This window comes from Aotus nancymaae, unplaced genomic scaffold, assembly GCF_030222135.1.
Source record: "Aotus nancymaae isolate 86718 unplaced genomic scaffold, 86718_ANA_hifiasm-v0.15.2.pri h1tg000040l, whole genome shotgun sequence".
In the NCBI taxonomy this organism is placed as follows: Eukaryota; Metazoa; Chordata; class Mammalia; order Primates; family Aotidae; genus Aotus; species Aotus nancymaae.
In genome coordinates this window covers 107764425-107775957 of record NW_026988454.1, presented here as the reverse complement: position 1 = coordinate 107775957, position 11533 = coordinate 107764425, and positions in this window count along the sequence as shown.

Sequence of the window (11533 nt, the reverse complement as noted above, 5' to 3'; positions counted from 1 at the left end):
TTTTAGATCTTTCCTCACTTCTCATGTGGGCATTTATTGCTATACATTTCCCTCTAGACACTGCTGTAAATGTGTCCTAGAGATTCTGGTACGTTGTGTCTTCATTCTCATTGGTTTCAAAGAACATCTTTATTTCTGCCTTCATTTCATTGTTTATCCAGTCAACATTCAGGAACCAGTTGTTAAATTTCCATGAAGTTGTGCAGTTCTGAGTTAGTTTCTTAATTCTGAGTTCTAATTTGATTGCCCTGTGGTCTGAGAGACTGTTTCTTATGATTTCCATTTTTTGCATTTACCGAGGAGTGATTTACTCCCAATTGTGTGATCCATTTTAGAGTAGGTGCCATGCAGTGCTGAGAAGAATGTGTATTCTGTGGATTTGGGGTGGAGAGTTCTGTAAATGTCTATTAGGTTTGCTTGTTCCAGATCTGAGTTCAAGTCGTGGATATCCTCATTAATATTCTGTCCCATTGATCTGTCTAATATTGACAGTGGAGTGTTAAAGTCTCCCATTATTATTGTGTGGGTGTCTAAGTCTCTTTGTAGGCCATTAAGAACTTGCTTTATGTACCTGGGTGCTCTTGTATTGGGTGCGTATATATTTAGGATCGTTAACTCTTCTTGTTGCATTGATCCTTTTACCATTATGTAATGTCCTTCTTTGTCTCTTTTGATTTTTTTGGTTTAAAGTCCATTTAATCCGAGACTAGGATTGCAACTCCCGCTTTTTTTCTCTCTTTCTCCATTTGCTTGATAAATCTTTTCCCATCTCTTTATTTTTAGCCTATGTGTGTCCTCGCATATGAGATGGGTTTCCTGAATACAGCACACTGATGGATCTTGACTTTTTATCCAATTTTCCAGTCTGTGTCTTTTGATTGGGGCATTTAGTCCATTTACATTTAAGGATAGTATTGTTATGTGTGAATTTGATCCTGCCATTTTGATGCTAGCTGGATGTTTTGCCCATTAGTTGACACATTTTCTTCATTGTGATGATGGTCTTTACCATTTGGTACATTTTTGGAGTGCCTGGTAATGGTTGTTCCTCTCCTTGTTTAGTGCTTCTTTCAGGAGCTCTTGTAAGGCAGGCCTGGTGGTGATGAAATCTCTCAGCAATTGCTTGTCCATAAAGGATTTTCTTTCTCCTTCGCTTATGAAGCTTAGTTTGTCTGGATATGAAATTCTAGGTTGAAAGTTCTTTTCTTTAAGGATATTGAATATTGACCCCCACTCTCTTCTGGCTTATAGGGTTTCTGTGGAGGTATCCAGTGTGAGTCTGATGGGCTTCCCTTTGTGGGCAACCAGACCGTTCTCTCTTGCTGCCCTTAGCATTTTTTCCTTCATTTCAACCCTGGTGAATCTGATGTCTGTGTGATTTGGGGTTGGTCTTCTTGAGGAATATCTTTGTGGTGGTCTCTGTATTTCCTGGGCTTGAATGTTGGCCTGCCTTGCTAGATTGGGGAAGTTCTTCTGGAGAATATCCTGAAGAGTGTTTTCCAGCTTGGATTTATTCTCTCTGTCACATTCAGGTACAGCTATCGAAAGTAGATTAGGTCTTTCCACATAATCTCATCTTACTTGGAGGCTTTGTTTATTTCTTTTCACTCTTTTTTCTCTATTCTTGCCTTCTCGTTTTATTTCATTGAGTTGATCTTCAATCACTGATATCCTTTCTTCTGCTTGGTCGATTTGGCTATTGAAACTTGTGTATGCTTTGTGAAGTTCTCATGCTGTGTTTTTCAGCTCCATCAAGTTGTTTATATTCTTCTCTAAGCTGTTTATCCTAGTTAGTATCTCATCTAAACTTTTTTTCTAGGTTCTTAGTTTCTTTGCATTGGATTAGCACATATTCTTGTAGCTCTGAGAAGTTTGTTATTATCCACCTTCTGAAGCCTGTTTCTGTCAGTTCATCAGATTCATTCTCACCTAGCTGGTGAGGAGTTGTGATCCCTTGGAGGAGGAGAGGCGTTCTGGTTTTTGCTGTTTTCTTCCTTTTTGCGCTGGTTTCTTCCCATCTTAGTGGCTTTATCTACCTGTGGTCTTTGTAGTTGGTGACTTTCGAATGGGGTCTCTGACTGCATGTCCTTTTTGTTGATGTTGAAGCTATTTCTTTCTTTCTGCTTCTTAGTTTTCTTTCTAACAGTCAGGCCCCTCTGCTGCAGGACCACTGGAAGTCAACTCCAGTCCCCGCTCACCTGGGGATCGCCCGCATGGGCTGCAGAATGGCAAGGGTTGCCTCTGGATTTTTCCTCTGCTATCCTCATCCCAGAAGGGTACCTGCCAGATGTGAGACTGAACTCTCGTTTATGAGGTGTCTCTTAGAGTATACGGGGGTCAGGGAGTTGCTTAAGGAGACAGTCCATCCCTTATAGGAACTCAAGTTCTGTGCTGAGAGCTCTGTTGTTCTGTGCAGAGCTGCTGGGCAGGTACCTTTAAGTCTGCTGCAGCTGAACTCATTACTGCCTCTTTTCCCAGGTACTCTGTCCTAGGAAGATCAGCTTTATTTATAAGTTCCTGTTATGCTGCTGCCTTTTTTCTTAGATGTCCTGCCCCACACAGAGTAGTCTAGTCACAGTCTGCCAGCAGAGGCATTGCTGAGCTGCTGCAGGCTCTGCCCAGCTTCTGTGTGAAGTGCCTCAGTAGTGGCAGACTGCCTTAGTAGTGGGGGATGCCCTTCCCTGCTCTGAGCTGGACCATCCTGGGTCCAGCTGCACTTGCTGTGAAATTCTCAATCCAGAGTGGGTTGCTTGTTTTGTGGGGGTGGTACCCTCCAAGCCAGATTGCCTGGCTCCCTGTCTCAGCCCCCTCCCTTTCAGTTAAATGGGCGGCTCTGTCTCCCAGGCATTCCAGGCACCAGTCAAAATGGCCGCCCAGACTTATGTGAGTTTCTGTGCACCAACGTGGCACTGGCTGAAACGGCCACACTGAAAACTCATGGTGCTCTTCAGCCAGGGAATATCCTGGTCTGTGGGCAGTGGAAACTTGTTTAGAAATGCGGTGAGCACTCACCCTCCACGCTGTTGTCGCTGGGAACTACACCTGGAGCTGTTCCTATCCGGCCATCTTGGATCCTCCCCGCCCCCCCAAATGCTTATTTTTAAATGACAGTGGAGCTTTTTTTTTTCCTCTAAGTGCCAGCATTCCTGTAGTTTTTGTTTTTGAACAAGGAATGCCTGTGAAAAAGAAACTGAAAATCTGAGATTTCTGTCTTGGGGTTTTTGGTGCATGAAGTTGATTACTTCTTAATTTTCTTACTAATTGTGAACATTGGTGTGAAACAAATTAATAAAGCTTTTGAATCATTCTATTTTATGTTTTATCTAGTCAAATAAATAGATGAATTACTAATTATAATTTCAGTTCAGGCTTTATAATTGATTTTCCTTAAACACTGAAGAAATACAAATTTATGGGCTTCCTGATGATTTTTCTTCTAGGCATCATGTCCTATAGTTTGTCATCACTAATGAATGTAAAGTTACACTGTTCACAAAGGTTTCGTCTCCCATTCCACTGCTATTAGTCATGATCACCCTTCCAAAAATATATTTTTTCTACAAAAACAAAAAGATGGAAAAAATTTACAAGGCAATAGAAACTATTATAAGGCCCTTTCCTTTCCACATTAGATAAATTACTATAAGGATTCCTAATAGCTTTTCCTGTTAAGGCAGACCCAGAATGAAATGGGAATTATAGCAACCATTTTGGAGCCATACTTACATGCTATTAATTTTTATAATAATTGAAAAATATTTAACAGATATAAAAAATTCTCATAGGAATTAAATGTAGTCTCCCTGTGTCAGATTGTTCTTTCATAGTATAACTTTAAATCTTTTCTTTAACTTCAGTCTTTGAAGATAGTTTTAATCCTTCTTGTGATACTGAATATTATTTGGGCCAGTTATACCTTAGTAGGTGTGGAAGAGACCAAGGTTGCAAGGCCAGGCCCTGTGTGAACCTTTAAGCTTCATAGAGAGTTTCACAGCATGGATTGTGTCCCCATGATCATCCAGTGTTGTCATGCATCGGTTGGTCAAAATGGGGAGGGATTAGGATAGTTTGGATAGCTCAACAAGATACGTTCTCACTCTGTGGCGGTCCTGCTGACAAATCAGAGCATCACTTTTCTTTTTAAGAAAACAAATCTTCGCCGGGCATGGTGGCTCACCCCTGTAATCCCAGCACTTTGGGAGTCCAAGGCAGGTGGATCACCTGAGGTCTGGAGTTTGAGACCAGCCTGGCCAACATGGTAAAACCCCATCTCTACTAAAAATACAAAAATTAGCTGGGCATAGTGGCAGGCACCTCTAATCCTAGCGTTTGGGAGATTGAGGCAGGAAAATTGCTTGAACCTGGGGTTGGGGGTGGCGGAGGTTGCAGTGAGCAGAGATCATGCCATTGCACTCCAGCCTAGGCAACAAGAGCAAAACTCCATCTCAAAAAAACAAACAAACAAGCAAAGAAAAAAAACTGTTTTTTAAAAATTGCTTTTCAATATTAACTCAAAAGTTCAGATTTTGGAGTGGTGGGATGCCAAGACATTAATATTTCTTTTTTTTTTTTGAAATGGAAAAGCTTTAAAATCTCTAAATTTGGTTAGTTCTCTCAGCACTGGTTAAATTATTGTTTCATAAACACTTTTCAGTTTGATCCATATTTAAGAATAATGCCTTATAAATATATATTAAGAAAAACAACCCTTTAAATAAACTTGAAATGTTACTTATTTTGTGGTGAGGTGAAAATATCACTGGAATAGGAGCAAGGTGACTTAAGTTCTAAATAGGTATCTTTTAGGACTCTGATTCTGAGGAAATCATTTACTATCCATTTCGTCATGTTAAAAGAAGTCATCTCAAACTCTTAGCTTTTTTACAACTGTGAAATTTATATTCTGTTTACATAAGGATACACTTGTTTGTCAAGCTCAGCATACCTGTAACTTTTTAACCTATGCTACCATCTTCAGTGCCAATCTTGGGCAAAATTGTGCAAGAGGTGAAGTTTATATGAATATCCACTCTCATTTTAGGACTCTCCTGTCATATTAGTGTCATCTTGCCTGCCTACCTTCCACATGCCCCATGACTTGATGCAAATTTAACACTTCTAATTCACCTAACATAAGATTTACTGGTGCTCTGGATATCTCCAGGAAGGTTTCCCATTAAGTGACATCAAAATGCCCCACATCTTATTTCCTCAGGGCTCAAAAGAATCTTACAGATATCATAATGGGATTTGACCTGATATCTAATTTTCACGTGGTGGCTGATCCTTTGAACATCTCTTTGCTGACCAATCCATTAGTGACAGTATAGATTTTCAAACCTGGTATGAATAGACAGAACCCTATCCAGTGGAAGGAGAATTTAATAAAGATAGTGCTAAAAGAATTCCTTAGGTAATCTACAACTAGGACTATGCCTGGTAACAGTAATACATTCCATTGTTCCATTGTTTTAAGAACCAGAAATCTTCTTACAATGAAAATGACTTTAATATTTAATTCATAAAGCTTACTTTTTTTTTTTTTTTTGTCAGAGTCTCACTCTGTCACCCACGCTGAAATGCACTGTTGCTATCTCAGCTCACTGCAACCTCCATCTCCCAGGTTCAAGCAATTCTCATGTCTTGGCCTCCTGAGTAGCTGGGATTATAGGCATGTGCACCATGCTTGGATAATTTTTCTGTTTTTAGTTGAGATGGTGTTTCACCCTATTGTCCAGGCTGGTCTCGAACTCCTCACATCAAGTGATTTGCCTGCCTTGGCCCCATAAAGCTTACTGTTTTGCAGAACTCATGTATTCAGCAAATATTTATTGAGTGTCTACCAGATACCAGTCACTGCGCAAGGCACTGGGGATATGGTATCCCCAAACAAGAGACAAAATCCTAGTCCTTAGGGAGTGCTAGTGTGATCTGTAATATCTTAGTAAGGCCTTTGGCATATGACCCAGAGTTAACACAATGTCTATTTTAGTTTTTCAAAGAAGGGGCTTGGTCTCTAAGGTTTCTTCCAGTTCTATAATTGTTTTGCTGTGATTCCAGTGCAACTCTTTGATCAAGCTACTTTATATGAATCACTTCATTGTTTTAAAGGAATAACCTTGATTATATTGTTTTTTATTTGGCAAAACTGTGAGTCTGTTGAAACATTTACTGTACACATTAAGGTATATGTCAGATACTCAGATTAAAATTCCTAAATGTGTAATATTCTAGTTTTCTCTGAATAAAAAATTAAAATAGACTTAAAAATTCGATATTCACTTCTAAAATAATATAGCTGGGTACAAATAAACAGGTGCCTGAACTAGTTCACAGACAAGAAAACTTTTATGTAAAAATCAGTATGATTTCTGAAATGCTATGCTGAACTACAGATCTATGGAATATTGTTAAGGTAAAGTGTTGAGACTTATACAGTACCTCTGTTTCTATGCAGAGAAAGAAATGGCCATACTTCAGGAACTGCAGTTCTTATGAGAGGGTATTTAGGCCTCTTGAATTTTTTATGTAGAAGGGAATTTTTTTAAGGTAGTGGTAATCACCTTTTATTATGTGAACTTTGAATGGTTAAACAAAAGTTTGTTCTTGCAGAGATTTTAAAAGGGTGGGGAGAATTCTAGAAATAAATGTTATCTAATTATTATATCCTTAAAGATAAAAATCCTTGTTGAAAATTTTTTTAAGTGCTAAATTACGTAGTCTTAGGCATTAACATGCTTGTGGAAGAATATAGCAGACATATATTGTATCATTTGAGTGAATATTCCCAATTAGGCTTTCTAGGCTCTATTTTAGCTGAGTTACACTGCATAGGAATTTAGAACCTAACTTTATAGGTTATAAAAACTGTTGCCACCATTGCACAATTTTATCCTAATCTATCTATCTATCTATCTATCTGTCTGTCTATCTATCTATCTATCTCTATTGATAGATAGATATAGATAGATAGAGATCGATAGATAGGTATGTGGTGGGGCATGTTAAGTTACAGTTTGCACAAGTTCATCTCATTTGTATTCCAGCGATTTTATTTCTTCTATTTTTTCTTCAAACAGTATATACACATTTAGGGGATTTTTTTTAGACAGTAAAAACTTTGACAAATTTCCATTTGTCAAAAAGTAATGATTTATTGATAATTATGTAGTAACATTTTTTAGAATCCAGCAGTTACTTTAAAGCTGAATTTGTAATTAATAACTTGTGTGTTAATACTGGATACTATGAATTCTGCATTGAGAAATTGAATAGCATACTACTGAGTTTGTTGGAATATGAAAATTTCTATAGATACTCACATGAGTTCTTGAAGAATAGTCATAACTAAATTAATATTTGTGTTTTAGTTTAATAGTTTGAGGTGCCTGTTTGGGATAATGATAGATAATTTAGATGAATTTAGGGGAAAAAAAAAAGTTATCTGCAGAAATGTTGAAAGCCCATCCCCCACCCCCCAAATAGAATTAACTGGGTTACAATATTTTATCCAAAAGTTTCCAATTCCACTGTCTTGTGTTTTCGTGTTGAAATTACTTTTGCAGTTTTCCTTTGAGTGCCAATTTCTTACTAGTACTCTTTCTTAATGTAACATGGTTACCTGGAATGCATTTTAACTAGTTTTGTATAGTGTAAATTGAAACATGCACATTTTGTACGTTTTGCTTTCTTTTGTGGAACACAGGCAGTGTGACCCAGTTGTTTTCCATCATTCGGTTGTACTGACCTAGGAATGTTGGTCATATCAAACATTAAAAATGACCACTCTTTTAATTGAAATTTACTTTTAAATGTTTATAGGACTGTGTGCTGTGAAGTGATCTGAAATTTGTAATATTTTTGTCATGAACTGTACTGCTCCTGATTATTGTAATGTAATAAAAATAATTACAGTGTAAAAAAAGAGAATTCTGATTCAGTAGCTCTGGGATGTAGCCAAAGTTTCTGCATTTCTTACATTCTTCCAAGTGATCACGATGATTCTGTTGCAAGGGGTCCAAGCTATACATGTTGAGGAGCAAAACTGTACAGTTACTCATGCAACATATCAAAGATAATACCATGTACAGGAAACAGGCACGCACACACACACACCCCCTTGATTCCTAAGGAATTACTACGTATATGAAGTACATAATTCATTTGTCCTTGTAAATTTGCACAGATTATTTTCTTTTTACCTCTAGCATAACAGTCTTTCTCTTCCTTATCAACTGATACATTCCTGCCCCCAACATACTTTGTGCAAGTTCATTTATATAATAGGCACTGAATCACAATTCTCTGAAACAGGAATTTGGTTCTTATTATTATCCCCATTACTGAAATATTTTCATTTAATGAATATGAGATGCTGCCCACAGGGGTCTTTCAATCAGGTGGAGAAACACGATTAATTGTCATAATGTACGGTGAAGATTGGAAACAGATCATAGAAACTCTTAAAATTGTATTCCTAAGATAATAGTTTTATATATATGGATTTTTTTAAGTTCCAAAAAATTTTGGCTCATAGAGCTATGTTGAAAACCCCAATGTGCTATCAAGAGAAAGGAGAAAGAAATGGGAGACAGTATGCTCTGTTAACAAAAAGAGCTGAACTCTGTAAAATATTTAAAGAAGTTTAAGTCTGAGCCAAATATGAGTAACCATGGTCTGGAATACAGTCTCAAGAGGTGTTGAGAACATATGCCCAAGTCAGTCAGGTTAAGTTTGGTTTTATACATTTTAGGGAGACAGAAGCACAAGTAAAGACATAAATTAATACATGTAAGGTATATATTGGTTTGGCCCAGAAAGGCAGGACAACTCAAAACCAGGGGCTGATAGGTCATAAATCCATTAAAAATTTTTCTAATTAGCAATTGGTTGAAAGAATTAAGCTTCAACCAGGCACACTAGCTAACACCTGTAATCCCAGCACCTCAGGAGGCAGAGGCAGGGGCATCACTTGAGGTCAGGAGTTTGAGACCAGCCTGGCCAATATGATGAAACCCTGTTTCTGCTAAAAATTAGCCAGGCATAGTGGCATGTGCCTGTTAGCCCAGCTACTGAGGAGGCTGAGGTCTGAGAATCGCTTGAGCCCAGGAGGCCGAGGTTGCAATTAGCTGAAATGGCAACACTGCACTCCAATCTGGGGGACAGAGCAAATCTCTGTCTCTAAATAAATAAATAAACAGACAAACTAGAAAATAGTTGAAACTTCTTATGATTCACCTTCCTTTTAGTTTGAATACTTTCTCTTGATCAGGAACCTCAGATTCCTTTTGTATGCATGTTGGTTTCTATAAATTTGGAGCCAGAAAGTAACTGGAAATTAAAGATATTATAATATAAAAAATAAAATTACATTGATTCTACTATACATATTTTATTCTACTTTTGGATGAAAATCTCAAACATTTTTGCCTGCTCTATACAATTATAAACCCTCTTGCCAATATTACGTTTGTCAAAATTTGTCTTCAAAATATGCTTATTATAGTGCAAAACTTACTGTGAGCACACAAGAATAGAATTTTTAGTCCCTAAATTATGCACAGTTTATGTTAAATTATTAACATGAAGTCTGTATGTAAATAAAGGAACTTGGCTAAATTAAAATTTCATTATCACTAAAAATGCAGCAGTATTTATAACTTCCACAATAAGGAAAAACCAGCTCTTCAACTGAAAAATTTATGGATAAAATCTTTCTTCTCTGAGTAAAAGTTAGGTAATGACATATGTTTGCTTCAAGGATTTCCAAATGCTTTACATAGCAATTGGTGTTGAATATGCCTTCTTCCTGGGCATATAACCCTTCTGACTTATGCCACATAACACACTTACTAGTTATACAAAAGTCAGTGACATAAATTATGTTAAGAACACAAAAAATTTATTGTTTCTTGTGGATAGTGTGTCTTTATTTTGATTTATGAGGAAAGTAGCATAGAGTTAAGGATTTAAATGGTTTAAATATCTTTGAATACTTAAAAGAAGATATCAAAATGTTAGCAAGCATATATACTTGTAATTTCGGTTGTAAAAATTAGCCCTTAAACCACTAACAATTAAAACTTAATTAATTGTGTGTTGATTTAATGGAGAATCAGTTAACAATAGAGTTTAAGAATTTAGTCCATTAGAATTTGGGAGAATTTGCTTAAAACAAAAAAGAATTGAGTCTAATCATAGAACCATTACTTATTAACTGAGTACAATTGGTTAAGTTTCTTAACCTCTTTAAACCATAGCATTCTCAATTCTAAAATACTGTTACTAAAAATAACCATCCAACAATACTAACATTTATATGAAACCATATAAATAGCCAAAGTAATAGCCAAAGTAATCTGAGGGAAGCAAAAAATAGCCAAAGTAATCTCAGGGAAGAAAAAATATGCTGGAGATACTATACTACCAGATTTTAAAATTACTACAAAGCTATACTAATCAAAATAGCATCATAGTGGTATAAAAACAGATACATGTACCAATGGAACAGAGAGAGTGTCACAAATAAACCCACACATTTATGGTCAAATGATTTTTGACAAAGGTGCTGAGAGCACACAATGGGGAAAGAAGCGTCAGTTCAAAAATAGTATTGGGAAAAGCAGATATCCATATGCAGAAGAATGAAACTGGACTCTCATCTCACACCGTGTACAAAAATCAACTCAAAATGGATTAAAGACTAATTTTAAGACCTGATGTGGCAAAACCACTGGAAGAAAACAACCAATTTATGACACATTTTTGGACAGTGATCTTTTGTATATAACCCAAAAGATAACCCACAGGTAACATAAACAAAAGTAGACAAATGGGATCGTATCAAACTAAGAAGATTCTACACACCAAAGGAAACAATCAACAAGGTGAAGAGAAAATATTTGCAAATCATAAATTTCATAAGGGCTTAATACCCAAAATCTATAAGGAACATAAACAACTCAATAGCAGGAAAACAACCCAAGTTAAAAATCAGCAAAGGACTTGGAGAAACATTGATTAAAAGAAGACATATAAGTGGCCAATAGATATATGAAAAGTCACTCAACATTACTAATTATCAGAGCAGTGCGAATTAAAATTACAATGAGATATCACCTCATACCTGTTAGAATGGCTATTATTAAAAAACAGATAAGTGTTGGCAAGGATATTGAGAAAGAGATACCCTTGTGTACTTCATGAAAATGTAAATTACTCTAGCTATTATAAAGGACAGTATGGACGTTCCAACAAAAAATAAATAAACTACAAATAGAACTATCATATGACCCAGCAATCCCACTACTGGGCATATATCCAAAGGAAATGAAATCAGTATGTCAAAGAGGTATCTGCATTCCATATTTATTGTAACACTATTCCACTGGCCAAGGAACAGTATCAACCTAAGTGTCCATCAACAGATAAATGGATGAAGAAAATGTGGTATGTATACACAATGGAATTGTATTCAGCATTAAAAAGAAGGAAATCCTGTTATTTGCCACAACTTGGATAAACCTGAAAGATC